The following is a 22,500-nucleotide window of genomic DNA, read 5'->3' on the forward strand; positions in this document are numbered from 1 at the left end:
AGAGAGAGAGAGAGAGGAGATTCATTTAGGTGTGATTTGAGGTTTTAAAAAGAAGAGACGAGGTAACACAATTTAGGCTTTGATTCAGGATTTCGAAAGTGAGACGAGACGATTGAGTTAGATGTGATTCGAAGCTCCAAAAGATAGACGAGACGACTCTGTTAGATGTGATTTGAGAATTCCAGAGACTGGTAACTGTTGAGGTTTTCAAAAGGAGATGGAGGATGATTCAGTTAGATTCAGTTTCAAAAGAGAGAGACGAGATGACTTAGATGTGATTCGGAGTTGAGAGAGAGAGAAGAGAGAGAGAGAGAGAGACTCACTTACATGTGATTCACTTTCAAAAGAGAGATAGATGATTCAGTTAGAGTTTCAAAAGAGAGGTTTCGGGCTGCCTTTACACCAAGCGAATCGAGTCGATTCAATTCCTGAAGAATCAACTTGATTCATGATTCGTCTTGATTCGCCACACTAATTTCAATGTGACCGTTTTCACCAAGCGAATCGAGTCTATTCAAATCATGCTGATTCGCTTGGTGCAGACAGTTACATTGAAATTAGTGTGGGGAATCAAGACGAATCATGCAAAAGAAGATGGATTGGTTCACTTAATTATATACTAGTTTACAAAAAAAAACATTTTGGTCTGAGGCAAGAATGGGGATAGGTGTTTTTTGCTAATTTGGGTGTGCTGAATTCAAATTTATAAATAATTTTGCTCTATCACCTCTAGTTTTCTGGCTTTTAAATAGTCTCATTTTAGTATAAACAGAGAATATATGTGCATATTTCAAGAGTTGCAGCAGCTTATAACAGATAAAAAAGGATAGATAACTAGAGGTGATGAGTAAAAACGGATTTCAAATTTGAATTCAGCACCCCCAAATTAGGTAAAAACGGGTATTTTTGTGCTTGCCTAAATTTCTTTGTAAACTCAACTAAGATTGTATTATTTATTACGCTGATTCAAAATTTGAAGCATAATTCTTTTAAATAAAAGTGGTTGTTTTTTTCAGTTTATTATCTTTCGATGACTCCAGACCCCCAAGGAACCGCCCAATATAGTTCCATACACCCTTTGCTGAAGTCCACTTAAGTCCTATTTGTTGACACTATAACTTAATGTACTTAGTTTAATACATACTTTACGTATGAATAGCTAGGAATAGAACATACAAGAAAATTAAAAGCTTTTATAGTTTTATATAGTTATTTATTTCCAAAATGTACCCATGTATGTATACACTTACACATTAAAATAAGATATATATAAATATCCAGAGATCAAGTCCCATACCCCCAGCATGCTGTTCACATACCATCAAGGGGTATGGACGCCCACTGTTAAGATCCCCTGATCTAAGGCATTTCGAGATCATTAATAGATAGATAGATAGATAGGTGGACAGAAAAATAAAATAACTATATATACACGTATAAAGATAAGTAAATAATTAACTTAAAATATATTTTCAGTTGAAACGGGATCTGCATCCCTGTAAAGTCAGCGTTCAAAGACCACGCCTACCTTTGAAGTTTGTAATCCGGATTACCGCTACACTTAATCCGCGTTAATCCTGAGATCGGTGCCATATGCTTTCAGAGGCTCAAACATGTCATAAGTCCCGTTGATTCTGTCTGATGGATTTATGTTGATATGCGACATATTTGTTTTTGAAGCTCTTTGATCAAGTGAACGTATTTTTGACACCTCTTAGCCGGTTTTAGTACATTATTATTATTATATACAGAAAAAAAACACACACAATTTAGAGATTTTCAGTAGGGTTAAAAAAAAACCATTTTTGTAGATGAGCATTTGTTTTAATTAGATTTTTGTGTTATTGACATTCAAACTCTTTCTGATGTTTTTGAGCATATTAGAATATCCACTCACACACACACAACCACACACATATATATATGTGTGTGTGTGTGTTAGTATATATATATATATATATATATATATATATATATATAATATATATATATATACATATACACATATATATATATATATACACACACACACACACACACACACACACATATATATATATATATATATATATATATATATATATATAAACACAATATAATAATATTTATACATTCTAGTTCAAAATATCTTCCAAAAAAATGCTAGATCTCCTTATAAATATTCATCTCTATGAGAAGCTTTTAACCCTATTTAAGCAGCAAACACTATACACGGGTCCTGATACCCACTACCCTAAAATGTGGCAGGTTTCCCAAGACAAATGCTTATATCTCGTAACTGGCTTAATCGTAAGTTATATCTCAGACAAGTGCGCAAGGAGATAATCTCTCCATGTCCATAAATATCTCCCGTAAGAGATTTTAAAGTTTTGAGAAAGCTTTCTGTAATCTACATTTTCTTTTGGGATGAACAACTCATATTTATGACAGTACGAGGTGGACTGAAACATCTTAATTTACTGGATTATGAGGGCGTCCTTGAAGACGATTAATGGTTCTTTTAGGCCAAAAAAAAATTGTGTGTGATGATTCTTTTAGGATATAACATGTGTGTGATGATTATTTTAGGATAAAGAATTTGTGGGGTGATTATTAGACAAGTAATGGTTCTTTTAGGATGAAAAAAATTGTGTGATGATTCTTTTAGGATAAAGAATCTGTGGAGTGATTATTACATGGTGAACAATTTGTGTAATGTATCTTATATGGTAAAAAGAATGTGCATTGATTCTTATAGGATAAAAATATTATGTGACGATTCTTACAGAGTAAGAATTTTTTTAATGATTCTTGTAGGATACGAAATTTGCGTAATGAGTCTTTTATTATGATAAATTTTAGTAATAATTCTTAATGGGCCAAGCATTTGCGTAATGATTCTTATTTTAAAAAAATGTGCAATGATTCATATATGATAAGAAATTTGTGCAATGATTCGTGAATTGTTCTCTATCATTTTCTTAAAGTAAAAGATGTTTAAAAGAGAAAGCTATAACCTCTAAGACTTATATTTGGTTTATCTCTTTTAAGTGAGAATGGTGACAATCATAATATCTCATGTTTATTTTAGCTCAGTATTATTTTTATTTCGGAGTTTGCGACATTAACATGCTTACAATCTTCCTCCTTTATCCGTTCTTAGCTCCTGTAGGAGGTTACTGCTTACAGTGCTCCTGCCTTGTGTGCGATACCATAAAGGATAGTATCTAGCAGGGTCGCATCTGCCTCATCTACATTAGCTTACATTTTGCATTTTATTTCTCCTCCGTTCCCTCCGCTCTCTTCCTACTTTGCTGTCCAACTTCTTTAACATTGCTATGCTCGGATTTTAATTCTTGTAAGGGCAAATCTTTTTGGTTTGTCCTATGAGAGACTGCACAACAGAAGCAATATTAATAATAATAATAATAATAATAATAATAATAATAATAATAATAATAATAATAATAATAATATGCAGGGAGCAGATTTTCTTTGATACATGCTCAAAGTAATTGCAGGTTTTAACGAATTAATCTTATACAGGGTCTTTTCAATTCTTATTTGATAAAATCATTTTGACAAATATCCTAATTATGACAAATATGAATATTGGAATTCTGCTCAACAACAGAGCTGAGTCAGGAAAGCGAATTATCAGAAGAATGTAAAAGACTGTATAAGATTAATTCGTTAAAAAACTGCCATTATTTCCAAAATAATGATAATAATAAAAATAATAATAATGATATTTTCCCTTGGGTTGATCATTCATGCTCTGTATTACATGTCAGCACTTCATTTTCATACTTATCATATGTGAAGATTGTGCTCTCGAGAGTCAGTCGTATTAGGCATTCATTCATCTCCTTCCATTTCTGAACTGTGGAGTCCTTGTGATCCTCCGTGTTTCCACTCATACGAGAGAAAAATGAGCAGCCATTATTCATTTTTTAAAAAGCATCTCATTTTCCTCTAACTAGGAAATAGCTGAAAATAATTACAGCTGAATAAAGACGAACTTCTTAATGAGGTTATTTTTTCTTTAATGAGGCAAATGTTATTTGCTTTCTAACCCTTTAATTGGCTCCCTTCTTAAATGACGATAATAACTGAAAATAAAGGGGAACTAACGAAACCAGACCATTAAATGAAGTGTTAATTTCTCCCGAAAGAAGCCAACCGTATTTGTCATTCGAATCCACATTAGGTGCCCTTATTCTACGGAATTCATGAATCATCACACAAATTTCTTATCATATAAGAATCATTACTCAATATTTTTATAAGAATCATTACGCCAATTTTTTACCAATTGGGAATCATTACACAATTTTTTTTTCTATCTATTAAAAAAATATCTTACTCTGTGAGAATCGTCACATAATGTTTTGATCCTATAAGAATCATTTCGCAAACTTTTTACCATGTAAGGTTCATTACACAAATTGTTTACCCTGTAATAATCACCCCACAAATTCTTTATCCTAAAAGAATCATCACATAAATGTTATATCCTAAAAGAATCATCACACAAATTCTTTTCATCCTAAAAGAACCATTACTTGTCTTAAAAGACGCCCCCATGAAAAAAAAAAAAATTGTTCGCAACAGGCTTAAAGATACACAGTCGTTATACGTAGCTGAATTCTGAGCTGTAACATGAACCTGACTCTCGCGTTACAGTAGAGGTTCAAACAGAACATGTATAGAGTCTGTATTTATTCTTCCTCACAGGATTTCAACTTGGGCTTCGATATAACCCCACAGTTATCCACAAATCGTTCATGAAAGCACAAGCAGCAATGTAGGCGTGACAGACAGACAAATAGAACAAGGCGTGATGCGACCTCCAGCTTACGTGGGACGCGTGCAAGATTTTCCCAACTTAATGTGAAGTGGTCTTCGTAATTAATGTGGGAACAAAATAATTGAACAGCATCAGCGTCTAAATTCAGTACACTAAGTAAATTAAAACGTGCTAAAATGTACTGTCAAACAGAGTCTTGTTTCACCAACGAAAATTAAAATAAATACGCTATATTTTATAAGAAATGATTTTTCGGTTATGTTTAACATGCACATTATTTATTTTTTTACATTTTCATTCTTATAAATAAATCATGGATATCCTATCCTTAAATTACTGTATTTATAACTCAACGCGAAACACGTTTTTCAGACCTTTTCACGCTCTTCCATAGGGCTTTCCTATCCCCCCTAACAACAACAACAACAACAACAACAGCAGCAACAGCAAAGTAGTTTGTAGGCTTACTCCCCGAGTAAGCTAAAACTTCGCCGACTTTGTTAGTTTGTTGATTAAAAAGAAAGGAATGAAATAAACGTGAAAACGCAAGCTGACACGTAAAGATAGACGGAAGCGTGTCTCAGATGCAAATTTATTGCATTCCACCAAGCTTAAGTAAGCTGCTTTGCACTTCATTCATCATCAGCTAACGCATATTTATGGGTGTTCATTAAGAAAACAAATGAGAGTCGAGACAAAGAGAAGGAGGACATTCTTAATGCAAATCGTTCAAGGAACTCATAAACTAGGTAAAGAATGGGTACTACAGTAGGTGATGTTTCAAATGTTGTCATTTGTGTCTTTTCATGAATGTTTTCATAACATTTTAACGCCACAGTGACGTGGTCGGTATGGTCTTGACCTGCCACCCCGGTGGCCGCGAGTTCGATTCTCGGGTATTCCACTGAGTGGTTAGAGATGTGTATTTCTGGTGATAGAAGTTCACTCTCGACGTGGTTCGGAAGTCACGTAACGCCGTTGGTCCCGTTGCTGAATAACCACTGGTTCCATGCGACGTAAAAACACCATACAAACAAACATAACATCTTAAAGCCAAACAAAGATGTATTGAACTGGAAATGACCATTAGGTGACTAGGAAGATTCCACTGGGGCCATGAGTGGAATTTGAAAAAAGACTTTGTTTAATTCAATTGACATCCTGAATGAAGGTGTTCCCTAAACTGAGTTACGCATATACGGTTACAGGTGTCAAAATGTTGAGGACGAACCGGTAACTTCATTGCAATCCACTGCGATCCGGTTGTTTACCGACGATGGTCACCATGCAAGTACCAGCTGCCCCGTATATTTATACACATTATTTAACGAAGATGAAGCGAAATAAAAGATGGTGACAATCAAGGTTATATACTAGAAGGGTATAATACAGTTGTCGGGAATTACTCGCTGACATGAGATCCCAAGAAGTTTCTGGCCACAGTAAAGTCTTTTCTTCGTAATAACTAATTTATTGAAGGACCGCTTCCTCACTCCAATTAGCCATGGTAGACATATACGTACTGACTGACCAAAACAAGGGACTCTACTATGGACGGCCTTGTTCATAGTCGGTGTCAACAAGTTCAGCAACGTCTGTGGTTACGCGTGTAATACAGGTCCCGTCCACACATTGCGTAACGTGCAAAGAGACATCCCTTTGATTCGGGGCGCAAAAACCGACAATTGGCGGGACGGAGGACGAACGGAGCCTCGAACCTCGCGGGTTCGGGGTTCGGGTTCGAGGAACCGTCCACACTTGCGTTTTTGTTACAAGAATCGGTTACAATACAAGGTTCGGTTCGCACGTGTGTACCCACCTTAATGTATACACATTTCAGTTATTTATTCGTATGCATGTATATACATGCAGGACCGTACAATGCATAGAAGATATTCCTTGCAGTATTAATGATCACGTGCTACATTTACTTGGAAAGCAAATGAAAATTGTAGCGTACACAAAGTGCAGAAAAGCAACGCGCGTAGATTTACGTTTCCTCCACAACCAACAGATTTCAAGCATTCTTGTGCCCCCATCAAAGAAGAATGACATCAAATGGAGTCAAAAATCCTTTTTGGAAAAGGCGAAAGAGCAGTATCTGATTATTTCGCCACCGCTTAATTTGAGCTTATGCATATTGCCCGAAAGCGGCCATTACCGCCAAATGAAGGCCTATTTTAGGTATGAAATGTTGTGCAGAGTGGAATGGAAGCAAAAAATTTGAATGTAAAGTTCCCTGGCTAAATCTTCCCCCTCCCCTTCCCCCGCCCCCCTCTGCATTGTGGTGGGTGAGGGGGGAGTGGGGGTAATGCTTTTAATGCGGATTGTCATGCCGTGTTATGCTGTGGCGTAATGGCCACCTGTTTCGGGTCATGAAGGAATCCGACGCTTATTGTGGCCCCGATGATTTCGTAAACTTGATTTTTTTTTTTTTTTTTTTTTGTAGGACTAATCTGGGTGGTCATGCGTGTTTGCGTTTTTTAGGAATACTCTGGGTGGTCGTGTGTGTTGTGTGTGTGTGTGTGTGTGTGTTTTTAAGGACTCATCTGGGTGGTCATGTGTGTTTTTTTGTAGGACTAATCTGGGTGGTCATGTGTTTGTTTTTTTAGGACTAATCTAAGTAATTATGTTTTTTTTTCCATGTAGGACTAATCTGGGTGGTGATTTTTTTAGGACTAATTGAGGTGGTCATGAGCGTGTGTGTGTGTGTGTGTGTGTGTGTTTTTTGAGTGAATATCGTATTCTTGTCTGTACTACTGGGTTAAATTACGCAGACTCACAGACGTGCACATGTCTACACACACATAGATATGTATATGTTTAGCCAAGGCCACAGGAAAAATAAAAGAAAGAGTACAGAGTGCTTTCGTGTTATTTCCAAACATTTTCGAGGTACATTGTACCTCGAAATTGTGTTGATATAACATGAAAGTGCTTGGTACTCTCATTATTCCTGTGGCCTTGGCTAAATATATTGTCACGCGCTATTTAGTGACATATCAACATATATATATATATATATATATATATATATATATATATATATATATATATATATATATATATATATATATATATATATATATGTGTGTGTGTGTATAGATCCACATAAGTGAGAAATAAAAGACAGTTGCAAATCCAGCCTATTGCTGGCTTTATTGCCAGGCCAGCTCCAGAGGAATGCTGCAAAGTGGTATATAGACATTCTAGCAGAATGAAACATACAGACATGCAGACGATTGGAAACCGGGTATTTGCACCTGAGAACTGTTCGTTGGCAGCCTCTTGCGACAGGTCAACTTTTACGAATCGATACTTTTGTCCGCCCTGGGTGGGGCGGGTCGGGAGGGTAGGGGGAGACATGAAGGGCAGCGTCAGGTTCTAGCGCAGCGGAACGCCCCCTCCCATCAAGCCAGCGTTGGGTTCTAGCACAACGTAGCGCGCGCGCGCGCCATCAGGCTTGTAATGAAATGTTTTCAGATAGCACATAGTTATAAGTTCAGTGAACAAAGCTCTGTCGATATGAGGAAGCGCAGACATGTTGCTAGATGATGCATATAGCCCCTTACCTCTTTCCTGTCCTGTTGTGACTCTGTTGTCACACACACACACACACACACACACACACCTGTCTCTTGAGAATGTTGCAAGATTCCAAGCGCATGTTTTTCAAATGTGCAAAATTTAATAAGTAAATTCGCGTTCTTTGATACGTATCTGACGGATGAAGCATCTTCCTTGTACACCTCTGAAATATTGAGTGCTTGGAGAATCCTCCTCCGTTCCTCGTTTTGTTTTGAGTTTATAAAAGAATGACTGCTTTGCGAAAGATGTTCCTTTGGGGTCAGAGGTCATCTGAGACTAGCAGAGTATATTTCCTGTAATGTTCTGGTTGAAATTATTTGCTCTTTGTTTCTTTGCCTTTTCCTTTTGGAGTTCTTCGGGTTCGTTTTGAAACAGAATCAGAATTATTTCTGATTCAGTTTGACTTTCGAGTTTTCCCGTTGTTGTGTTTATTACATGGTTGGCAATGATTAAATCATTGATTTTTTCATTGAAAATATCATGATTTGTAATTGTTTTTAATTTGAAAGCAAGCAAATTGAAAAATATGGGATGGAGGCTAATAAAAACGTAAGCATAATCAATCTAATTAAATCAAGTGATTAAATCATTGATTTTTTCATTAGAAAATAATGATTTTTAACATTTTTTTTATTTTTTTATTTTTCAAATTTGAAAGCAAACAAATGTAAAAGTATGGGTGGGAAGTTAATAAAAACTTACACATAACTGTGCTGCATCTATTTATTTTGATATGAAGAAAAAATTGCAAGTACATACTTTAGGCCAGAACTGGAAACCTAAAAGATAACTCAATAGTAATTCTGTCATGAAATGCATTTTGAGGGAAAAGATTAAGAAAATCTAACAAATAAAAAAAAAACAAGTAAATTAAATGAATCAAATAAATTAAATCAATAAATAAATCACTGATTTTTTATTTTTTGAATTTTTTTTAAATAAAAAAAATCACGCGCATAGAAAAACACCAACACAGACATATTACATCTGTTATCTCCGTTAGAAGAGCTATTATTATTATTATTATTATTATTATTATTATTATTATTATTATTATTATTATTATTATTATTATTATTATTATTCAAATGAACCCTATTCATATGGAACAAGCCCACGGGGGCCACTGACTTGAAAGTCAAGCTTCCATATATATTGCCCATTCGAAAGAAGTAACGGAAGTTATTGGAAAATCCAGAAAGAGGTCAGTTATTAGCAAAACATACAAGTTAACGAATTGACAAATAAATAAAAAATTAAATATACTATTAAAAATACAAAGGTTGAATTGTATTAAGGTACTAATGCATCGCACGTTCCCTTGAACCTCTGAAATTGTATATGTCTGTATGACTATTTGTGTTTGTGGATCTGAGTATTTTTAATATTTATAAAGAAATATATAGTCAGGAGTTAATATACTTCTCGTGAAATACTTTTCCCAGAGTAAAAATATAGCTAACGTAACGAAAATGTGTCACAGGTGCAATGAAAAATATCGTAAATGCGAATATATATATTTCTCGATTACCGCTGTAATTTATCCTCATTTTGATGGGAAAATGGCGTGATATTTATATGTATATATATGTATGTATGTATATATATATATATATATATATATATATATATATATATATATATATTTTGAAAACTTTATTATATCGTTTTTAATACGAAGTCCCAAATACATGACATGTTCATACATGATCCACACTTTTCTCTTTTTTGTGTGTGTGTGTGTGTGTGTGGAGAGAGAGAGAGAGAGAGAGAGAGAGAGAGAGAGAGAGAGAGAGAGCTCAGACTGACAATTTTGGTCTTTATACTATTGTAGGAGAAACGACACCATCCCTAAAGGGAAAAGTACAAGCTCGGTAGATTTTTCATGGCGATCAGGCACCTTGGTGCCTCTGGGTCTGTCTTTTCATGAGGAGAGAGAGAGAGAGAGAGAGAGAGAGAGAGAGAGAGAGAGAGAGAGAGAGAGTAAATCCTGTTGGTACCATATGCTATACAGATAAGGAAGGTCCCCTCCTCCTCTTCTTCTTCTTCTTCTTCTCCTCCTCCTCCTCGCATTTATTGTCCCTCCTCTCCTAGATTATGAGTGAACAGAGGAACGTTTGTTATACAGGGCTGTTCTTCATGCATACTGATGAGGCAATGGCAGATACGCTTAAATGAAGATAATAAGACGACTGTCTGGTTGCTGCTGGGTGAATATTTTCGCTTACTCGGGGAGTAAGCCTACAAACTACTTTTGTTGTTGTTGTTGTTGTTGTTGTACGGGGGTAGGAAAGGTCTATGGAGAGCCTAAAAAGGTCTGACAACGGTGTCTCGCGTTGAGTTAAAGATACAGGAATTTTAGGATAGGCTCTGTATGATTTATTTATTAGAATGAAAATGTTAAAAAATAAACAATGTGCATATTAAACAGAACAAAAAATTATTCTTATTAAAATATAGTGTATTAATTTTAATTTTCGTTGGTGAAACCAGGCTCTATTTGACCGTAGATTGTAGCACGTTTTAATTTACGTTAAAAGTTGAGAATATAATGTTTACAACTTACGCGTGAGGGGAAAGTCTTGTGCGCGCCGCGAGTAAGCTGGAGGTCGGATCACACCTTGTTGAACTTTCTTTGTCTTAAACTGGTAGGCCATTGCCTTCTATTCTCTCCTTGAAGTGCTCTTTCAGAAGTCCTGTTTCATTCAGTATGTTTCTCTATAAAGGTTTTTCTTTTCCCTTTGTGTGGGAGAACATATTGGTTGAATTTTTATCATATTTTTGACATTTCATACATAGCTACAGAAAATTGTAGTGACTGCAATTCCACTTGAAGAATCATAAATCTTTCAAAGATAAAATGGGTTTTTAGCTAAGGTTTAGTGTCAGAAAGAACATGAAATTTAAAAGTGTATGTTTCGGCTGTGACGTTAATAGGAATTAATAATTTATTTTTTATGAATTTTCCTTAGTGAACCATAATGGCATTTGTGGAGTGCCAAGTGAATAATGCCATGAGCAACTCAAATATCTCTATGCATTATTTCATACAGATAGTGTGTTCCTCTGTTGTAGTCATAAATGGCCATTGGAATCATTCTCGTCTCAAGAATGAATTATATTTTCCATATATATATATATATATATATATATATATATATATATATATATATATATATATATATATATATAATATATATATAAAAAACAAAGAGGCATATACAACTTAGTAATAATTCGTGATCAAGTTATTCATAATATATATATATATATATATATATATATATATATATATATATATATAACTTACAGCCTTTTATCAAAACTACACAAATTGGAAACCCTTACCTGTTGTCAACGGCGCCCTCTATCTGCAAACATGTCATTAGGCTATTAAGCTCACATAAATACAAAAATATACTATTTATTACCCAAAGCAGATGAACATAAAATAGAACAAAATGATTAATAAGTCATAATGATAAAAACCCCAGTCTGCCCCACAAAGAAAACTATTAAGTTATCATTCTACTCTCCTGGCTAAGTATTCACTCCCAGACTCAAAATGTCAATTGTTTCATTGTATTAGTCAGGATAGAGAATCCCGTCTCTAATATCATGGAATAGAGCCCATCCGTAATAAAGATACATAACATAATATTAAGTAAAGAGATACACTTCACACTTCTCTCTTTTCAAAGGCAATATTAAGTAAGAGACATATTTCACACTTCTCTCTTTCAAAAGCAATATTAAGTAAAGAGATACATTTCACACTTCTCTCTTTCAAAAGCAACTGTTTCTAAGTCATTTAAAATATGTGCCATACCTTTTAAGATAGGGTTTTTCTCCTGACACCTGGCATTTACCAAACCGACCTCTTTCCTATCACAAAAGGAATGTGTCTCTCTCGCAAGCGCCTCGGTCGGTTAGACCTGTGACATCCGTACAAACGAATGTACATACTCGACACACCCCAAACTGCCTTGGCAACAGTACGAGCAGCCTCCAGATTAAAATGCTTACGCATCAGATTCCTTCATTCAAGAAGGCTGCCTCTACCGCTCAATCTGTCTCCAAGCAAGACATGATATGTAATTCACTAACATCACACACTTGTAAAATGGCTCGGCCACCTATGTCTTTGTGCACTCCAGTCGCACACCACATCAGCAACTAATGCATAATGTATCAATTTGCCAAATGATTTAGGGGTACCTCCGTTGCTGGAGCCCTTGTGCTTCGCCGAATGCACAGAAGTTTAAGAACTCCTAGCGCACAAATTGTGATCAGTATAACACCTAACATTACCACTATTATTGGAATTGTGTAACGTTCATTGAAGAAAAACTCATCTTCGTCACTATCCTCCAGCGGCGGGACTGTAACAGTCTCCACTGTAGGCGGAATTCGAACCGCCTCATGGTTTCCATGTAAGTGTTTATGAAACACTTTTGTGGACGAGTTGTAGACATACCGACTAAGCACCATGAAGAAATCCGAGAGAACACGGCAGGAACCATCAAACAACTGGGATCCCTGTAGGACGAGCGAATTGTTGTCCCCATTGCATATAGTAGAAATCTTGCATCTGGTGCAGAAGACCGCTGTTGTTGCCTCCGTCGATATTACTTGATATGGATCAGGGAATTCTCTAAAGTCACAGTGAGTCGGTAAATTCTCGTGAGCTAATTCTAGTTCGCAACCTGACAGGTCAATACGTCGAAGAGTGAATATCTTACTTTCACACACATATCTATCATAAACTAACACACATCCTAGTTCATAGTCAACTGCCGAGGACTGGAATTCTTCACCTAGAATATAGGTAAATTGATCGAAATCAATTGCTTGAAAACAAAATGCTCGAAATCAATTGCTCGAAAACAAAATGCTCGAAAGCAATTGCTCGAAAAATTATTACTCGAACTATCAATTGCTCGAAAGACAGGTTGATCGAAACTAATTGAAAAATTCATAAATTTATTTGTCTTTACAATTAAAAAGCAAAGGAAAAAAAAAAGAGTTATAATTCATAAATTCATTTGGCTTTACATTTAAAAACGAGGATGCGAAACTTTATTCGATACGTTATTAATATGAAATGTTGTGAGCAACACTTCTTAAATATTCTTCAACATTTTCCGTGTCACTATAAAAAGATACAATATTCTGTAATCTTTGTGTACGATCACGGTATTTTTTTCTGCTTCCAACTTCATTCACACCTCCGACAAATTGCTCGATTCGCATCTCCTGTAAACTTTGTTCTTGCTTTAATGCATCTATAAACTTCCAAATCGACGGATGACAAGCACTTACTTGATGTTGGAAACTGTTGTGCCATCCCTCAATAGCATTATTTGTTTTTGGCATTCCCTCCTTGACGTAGTCAAAACAGTTCCACATTTCGTGTTTGAACATAGGAGCACGTCTACGGTTACGTCTGTATGGTCGTCCAATCCAGGTATCTTCAAAGTAATCGACCACTCCTTGAAGTTCAGCTGGAAAAATGTCGTTTTCTGTTAAAAATTCAAATGTTGCCAAAACACTGTGTACGGTATAAACGCCAACGCAGATAATAGACGTGCTTTAAGAGCAAATTCAGCATTAGTATCGTACATAGTCTTTAGTCCACTTCCTTGTATTTTTCTATAAAGGCTCTGAGAAAAATGAAAAAAGCACCCACGAATTTTAGATCTTGGAAATTCTTGCTCAATTGCCTTAACCATCGCCAGTTCAAAATCGATCATTATAGTCAAAGGCTGGAATGTAGGAATTTTTTCTTTTAAAGCCACAAGGAACTTCTTATAGGTTTCTTCAGTTTTGTTAGGTAACAATGCGTATACAAGAGGCATAATTATACCCGATTTCACACCATGTATTGTATAGAGTTGACCAAAAATCGAGGGAACAGTTTTAAAGGTTCCGTCAGCATACCAGTGCTCCGATTGAACTAAGATGTTGAGATTCTTTTTTGTTGCAAAAATCAATATCCGAGCATTCGTTGGACCTGAGTCATAGATAAGAAATGATTCCCCTTTGTTTGTAGTTGTAAACTCTTCAGGGATATCCAGATCGAGAGAACTGTTAGGCAAAGCTTGTCCAACATTTTTTCTTGCACGTGTAATTCGGATGGTTCTTTTCATATTTTCTACTGTAGGGAGCTTTACAGCTGCAGCACAACTTACATCTGCTGAGGAACATAATACAATATATTGGGGTGTATCTCTACTATTCGCCGCATGTTTTTTCACCTTCTCCATTACTATAGCAGCTTCAATTCCACTAGCATCTCCTGCATGATTATGATTTCCACTTTGTTTCATAATGTTATCATCTACAGTAATGACACGAGCAGAGCATTTCCTTTTTTTGAACATTTCACATTTCCAATATATTTTATTGCTCACTGATTTATCCTTTTTATCTAAGTATTCATCTAAACACAATTTCTTCTTTCCTTTCTCGCTTTGTACAAAACTTAAATCCATCTTTATGGTTCGGAGTTTCTAACGAAAGTTATGGGAATAAAACAAGGAAAACTAATGAAATAAACAAAAGTTCAGATCAAAAGTTACAGCATCATTAGCAAAAATCCACCTGTGAACACCTCAGGTGCTTCGAACCGCACTACAGATTTGTCTAGTCAGACTTGCAACGCCAGAAACCCTTATTCTCCAAAAAAAAAATTCTACACTGACACCACATAATCACATTCCACAAAGTTATCATCAGGATATCACCAAGGTGGCCCCCCGCTAAAAAAAATGGTCCTTAAATCATAACTCCCCACGAAATTACCCGAATTATATAAAACCCCAATGTCACCTATTCGGCTCGTGAAACCACAGAAATTCGGCCCCAAATATCATACACACAGGAATAATCACATGTTTATCAACACGTTTCTCTGATAAAACAAAAATTTGCCGTATTTCAACAACTTCCCACGTAGAATATTAACACCGAAATCTTACGCCAAAACGCCGGAGATTTGCGCATAATAAGAAAAAAAAAAACAGTAGAAGGAAATGAAAGAGAGAAAAAAAAACGTAACAGCATTCCGCCACCAAATTGCAAAAAAAACAGACAGCAAGAAAAAAAACGAAAAAAATGCAATTGCGCGACAATATTAAACACCACAACCAATTCTTTTCAATTTCGAGATATGTGTTAACCTCGACCGACCTGTTTTTTCCTATAAGACTACAAATCTGTTTCCAATTTTCTCTTCAATGACTTTAAAAGGACCTTCAAACTTCGGGCCTAATTTGATCTTGGGATCAGATGTTTTACTATTACTCTTCTGTACCATATCTCTGGTTGTGGATTCGACATTACGGCTGAGACAAGCATGTCTCTCTCTCGCTGTGGATACCAACGCCTCAATCGTATCCTCCCCATGATGAGGTATAGTTAGCAAACCAAACAAAGCTTCAAATGGGGACATTTTGATGGTGTCCCAATTCTTACCATTACCACCTACAGTTTTCCTGAGAGCCTCGAGCACTTTCCTGTTTGCTCGTTCACACAACCCATTAGCCTTGGGTCTGTATGGAATAATTGTTACTTTCTGTATCCCCATAACTTCCGCTAAACATTCCAAAGTTTTGTTCACAAATTCTCTACCATTGTCAGTCAATAGAACTTCGGGTGAGCCGTATCTGCATATGATACCATTGAAAAATGTTATGGCTACTTCTTCAGCCGTTTTATGCTTAAGTGAGAAAATTTCTACTATCCTTGTAAGTTCATCTATTATCACTAACAATTACTTGTATGCATACCCAGACTCACAAAAATTCCCCAGGATATCCATATGTATTATCTGAAAAGGTCTACTCGGTATAGGATACGATCCTAATTTGCATAAAGTTATCCTTGCAGGCTTACATGCGTTGCACACCGTACAATTCCTTACAAAATTTTCCACATCTTTCCCCATGTTTTTCCACATGTATTTAGCAAGAACCTCATCATACGTTTTTTCTATTCCCAAGTGTGGACTACCGAACCTGCAATGAACTATATCCAAAACCACTGGAATTAGGACTTTCGGAATTACGATCTGTGTCGTATCTCCCTTACTTTCACTGGTTCTCAATTTATATTTAATTTTCCTAACCAATAGATTACCTTCTAACTCCAAACCCGAAAAAGGCAACTTACAACGTTTCCTTACTAATTCCCCTCTAAGAAACGCTTTTGCATCTGCTAGAATCTTGTTTTCATCTTGTCTTTGCTCTATGAGAGATATATCCCACTGTATAGACTTGCTAGTGACTTGCACGACTTGGAATCCTTCCGTGTCGTGAAAACTTCTACTGAGAGCATCAGCAACCTCTATATATTTGAGCTTTGCATCAAAATCTCTGATAGTTAAAACCATCAAGCTCTTTTAGGCGACAAATCGGGTTTATTAAAAAGATCTAATAATGGATTGTGGTCTATATGAACTTCTACTTTATTCCCCATCAGTAACATTTTAAAATGAACTAAGCTCGACACTATTGCAAAAGCTTCTTTATCTATGGTGGCCATTGATCTCTCGTTGCTGCCCTTTGTCCTAAACTTCCTGCTATAAAAAGCTATGGGATGGAATTTCCCATCAAACTTTTGCATAAGGCAAGCACCTATACCTTCCTGGCTTGCATCAGTCACCAATGTTAAAGGTTTGCTAAAATCTGGAAACTTCAAAACAGGGGGATTCATTAGTGCGTCCTTGAGCTTTTGAAAACTCTCTGCCTGGGGTTTCTCCCATTGAAATTGAATGTCTTCCCGCAATACATCAGTTAGGGGAGCTGCTATATTAGAAAACCCTTTCACAAACCTCCTGAAGAAACCGGCGATACCCAGGAATGACTTGATCTCTTTCTTTGATGTGGGGGTGCGAAAATTCGTTATTGCTCTGACTTTATTGTCATTTACTCTAACCCCTTCCTTAGATATGACATGGCCTAGATATGTGAGTTGCCTTTTCAAGAACGAACACTTGGCTAGCTTAATTTTCAACCCCGCTAATCTAAGCCTCCTAAGTACTTCTGTAAGCACTTCCAGGTGTTGCGCGATCGTGTCTGTTGCGACCAGGATGTCATCCATATACACAAAAACATTTTTGCCCAATAACCCATGCAAAACTGTGTTCACCAACCTGGTAAAGGTCATCGGACTGCCCGATAAACCGAAAGGCATTCGTGTAAATTCATAGTGTCCCTTGGGCACTGAAAAAGTGGTATATTCCTTTCTACTTTCAATAAGAGGGACCTTCAAAAAACCCTGCGCCAAATCAATTGAGCTATAAATATTATGTCCCCCGATTTCAACAAAAAAATCTGGTATGCATGCGACTGGATAGCGGTCAGGGATCGTCTTTTCATTTAAACATCTAAAATCGACGCATACGCGGACAGAACCATCCTTCTTAGGCACCGCTAACAAGGGAAAGTTGCAAGAAGACACGCTAGGTCTAATGATTCCTTCTTCTTCCCATCTATTAACCTCTTTCTCTACCTGTTCTCTGATTTTGAAAGGTATGCGATATGCACGAATATAAATAGGTTTTGTGCCACTCTCCAAATTTACCTTATGCTCTAACACATTAGTCAACCCCAACTTATCACCTTGTAAGGCTACCGTATCCCCAAATTCTGCCAAGAGCTCGCTTATCGCTTCTACATGTTCGCTATAATCCACATTAGCTAAATGTTCTCTAAATATCTGTTTCCTTGATTGCATTTCTGCCTCTGAAAACTCAGGTTTCCCCTCTACAATAGCTACTGAACTAATATCATGACTCCAATCTTGGAAATCCAATATATATGTATTCTCCTGGTATCTCCTAACTGAGGGTGGTAATGTGTATGGGGTGGTGGAAAGGGGAGATACTAACCACAAATATAGAGGTGTTTTATCCGAAGATATTGTGTTACTACCTGGTTCGAAGACTATGGTAAAAGTCAAGTTGAAGGAAGTGAGCTAACCTACAGACGTGTGTGTTATTGAAAATAGCGAGAGGCTTAGAGGGGTTATTAGCACAGCATCGGTGAACAGTGTATCTATGGATAGGACCACGTGGTTGGAGTTATTAAACTGTAATGATACAGTTTAATAACTCCAACCACGTGGTCCTATCCATAGATACACTGTTCACCGATGCTGTGCTAATAACCCCTCTAAGCCTCTCGCTATTTTCAATAACACACACGTCTGTAGGTTAGCTCACTTCCTTCAACTTGACTTTTACCATAGTCTTCGAACCAGGTAGTAACACAATATCTTCGGATAAAACACCTCTATATTTGTGGTTAGTATCTCCCCTTTCCACCACCCCATACACATTACCACCCTCAGTATCATCCCTAGCATTGTTAATATCAGAAATAACATCAATATTAATATCAACATCACCATCCAAAAGATCATCACCACCATTGTTATCACTGTGAACTCTGATAGAACCCCCGTAATCATTTCCCATATCAGCAACATGGGTTTTAATATTACCTTTCTCCATAACACTCGTATCACCGCCATTAATATCACCGAGCACACCTTTTTCAATAATCTCCATGTCCTCCGTTCTAATCACGTCCTCATAAGGCAGAAAAACACAAGGTATCCCGACTGTTATCCCATTAACACCCGCATGGATCGAAATCTTGTGTCTTCTACAAGCAGGATGACCCAGCAAAAGTCTGTTGCCCAACGCAATTCCTTTCATTACCAAAAATGGTTCTGTTAGTACTCTGTCACCGAGAGTGAACTGTATTTGAAAACAACCCATGGTATTTAATCTATGGGCTTGCACATCACACACCGTCTCCATTGAGGGTTGCAAAGGGTAATTGGAAAACATGGATTGATACAAATTATAGTCCATTAAATTTATAGACGCCCCCGAGTCTATGAATATCGGGATATCCACATCCCCTGTTCCATAAACTATGGGCCTGGGCTCTGGGACATCCCCCACGAGACCACAAGGGCACGTACCAATCACCTGTACCCTTTTTGTTGATCAGGTTTCCAAAAATTTCGCCGATCCCTTTGCCCTCTGGTTTGACCTGCCTGGGAAGTTCTCACATTATAATTACCAGAACCTTGAGGTGTAGGCCTCGCATCTCTCCGTATCTGAGATGGACAAGATTGCCAATAATGATCGGTACTCTTACACATTCCACAATATTTAACCCTTCACAATTTCTGTGGATGCCCTGGTTTATTGCAGTTGAAACAGCGCAACTGCTGTTGCTTTAGATCGATTGACCTTTTGTTATATTCAGCTTTTGCGCACAGACAGGGAGGAGAAAATTCTGTGTCTCATTGCACCCTATTCCTGGGGCCTGTCCCATTAAAAATTGCACTATCTACAGTGGGACATTTAGAACATATGTTTCTCAATTTGGGCATAAAGTAATTCTTCATCTGAAGTAGGTTCAATCTTTTCATCAAAGATATTCACTATTGCATCAGGTACATCGTGCAAGAATAGGGAAAAATAGATCAGTTGATGAACGTTCTCAAGTGAGACATTACTTCCTGTAACCCATGTAGATGTTTTCAATTTTCCAACCCAATCCGCCACTGGGTCAAAAAGTTTTGAACTATGTTCTATGAGGCTATTAGTGCCCTTCCGTAGTTTATAAAGACCCTGAAGGTCCCTCACCATATCTCTGTGTTCCTTTGAGCCATAAGCTGTTTTCAAAAATGCTTGCAAATCAGTCCAGGTATGACATTTTGTAAATTGGAAACTCCTGCAACGGTGGGAGAGATCCCCTCTATTGAAATCTAGCAAAGCTTTCGCCTCTCTAAATGCCTCTACATCATCCGTTATATTCTTTCCGGCTAAATTATTATTCACCCCTTCAATGAAAAATTGCACTGGTTGTGACAACACACCATCTACCATTCCTCTGAAAGGGCTCACACACACATGCACTCACGTTCGTTACGTGATGTAGTAGCGTTGTGGTACTCTTAGTATCTGCCATTTTTCTCTCTTTCCAGAAGCTCTTTTGTTCTATAAGATTCCCCGATCTCAATAACATCAATATATTTGTATACACACAAAACCCAATCCAGAAAAATTAATACAAATTTTCCCCCAATAATGGATAACAAATAACAAATGTGCCCCTCCCAGTATATCATCCCACGAAAGCAACAACAAAAAATAGGGAGGGGATAAAAAAAGGAAAAAAGGTGCAAAATGGTTACTAAGCGATCCAAAACGGCGACAACCAGACCCACACACACAAACTCTCTCTCTCTCTCTCTCTCTCTCAGGGCGTGACTCACAACCAGTACCCTCGCTCACATCATTACCATGTCCATCAAATTTCGAGAGACATCAAAACAAAAATGCCCCTTCGAATAAATTCGCCATGAACAAAAAGGAATACATAAAAATAAGAAATAAAAAATAAAAAATAAAAAGGAGAAAATAAGAAAAAAAACTTGAAAATATACTCACATCTTCATATGACTGGAAACCGAATTCGTATACGCATCGCAAATATGGGTAGCCTATTCACCACACTCGTGAAACACTTTAATATGTCAAAAACTAAATTTTATCCCTTCATGTTTTAAAACACATGTTTTCATGAATCACTAAATAGCCAGCACTGAGATGCAGAGATACCCGAGGCTCTATCTGCAAACATGTCATTAGGCTATTAAGTTCACATAAATACAAAAATATACTATTTATTACCCAAAGCAGATGAGCATAAAATAGAACAAAATGATTAATAAGTCATAGTGATAAAAACCCAAGTCTGCTCCACAAAGAAAACTATTAAGTTATCATTCCACTCTCCTGGCTAAGTATTCACTCCCAGACTCAAAATGTCAATTGTTTCATTGTATTAGTCAGGATAGAGAATCCCATCTCTAATATCATGGAATAGAGCCCATCTGTAATAAAGATACATAACATAATATTAAGTAAAGAGATACACTTCACACTTCTCTCTTTTCAAAGGCAATATTAAGTAAGAGATACATTCCACACTTCTCTCTTTCAAAAGCAATATTAACCCTCTTATGCCGAAGCCCTAAAAATCAAAACCTCTCCCGTATGCCGGGCCGGGTTTGGAGTGAGCGCGGAAGCGGAAAAAATAATTTTTTCAAAAAATCACAGTGCGCTTAGTTTTGAAGATTAAGAGTTCATTTTTGGCTCATTTTTTTGTCATTGCCTGAAGTTTAGTATGCAACCATCAGAAATGAAAACAAAAATATCATTATCATATGTTAATAATGCGATATATGGTAGCAAAAAAAAAAAGTTTTCATACATAATTGTGCTGTGCAAAAAACGGTTAAAGCTAACGAGTTACTTTTTCATTCGTTGCATTTTACACTAAATTGCGATAATTTTGATATATAATACATTGTAAAACGATAAAAGAAACACCGGAAAAATATTATCTCAAAATGATGCATGAATTCGTAACGCACAAACGTAAAAAAATGTTTTTTTTTCAAAAATTCACCGTAAATCTAAATATTGTTCTGGAGACTTCCAATTTGTTTCAAAATTAAGAAACATGATTGAATATTACGATATTGTAAGAGTTTTAGCTTATAATTGCATATTTCGACCATTTCGGACGAGTTAAAGTTGACCAAATGTCGAAATTTTTATATATATATTTTTTTATGTGCAAATATTTCGAAAATGAGAATAGCTACAACCTTCAATTATTATTTGTTGTATTCTTCATGAATTTGCGCACATTTTCATATATGAAACTCTATAAAACAGCTAATATGAAAAGGAGCAAATATTAGGATAATGCGACGTACGCATTTTGGAGATTTTCGGCCGCGAATCGGCGCGGGGTGGGAAAGAAAGTTATTTTTAAAAATTCACCATAAATCTAAATATTGTGCTAGACACTTCGAATTTGTTTCAAAATGAAGATAAATGACTGTATATTACTAGATTGTAAAGAGTTTTTAGCTTACATTGCGTTTTTCAACTATTTTCGGTAGAGTCAAAGTTGACCGAACGTAGTTTTTTTTCTATTTATCGTGATTTATATGCAAATATTTCGAAAAAGAGAAAAGCTACAATCTTCAATCATTTTTTTTTGTATTTTACATAAAATTGCGCA

This window comes from Macrobrachium nipponense, chromosome 34 (genome assembly GCF_015104395.2).
Source record: "Macrobrachium nipponense isolate FS-2020 chromosome 34, ASM1510439v2, whole genome shotgun sequence".
Classification (NCBI taxonomy): domain Eukaryota; kingdom Metazoa; phylum Arthropoda; class Malacostraca; order Decapoda; family Palaemonidae; genus Macrobrachium; species Macrobrachium nipponense.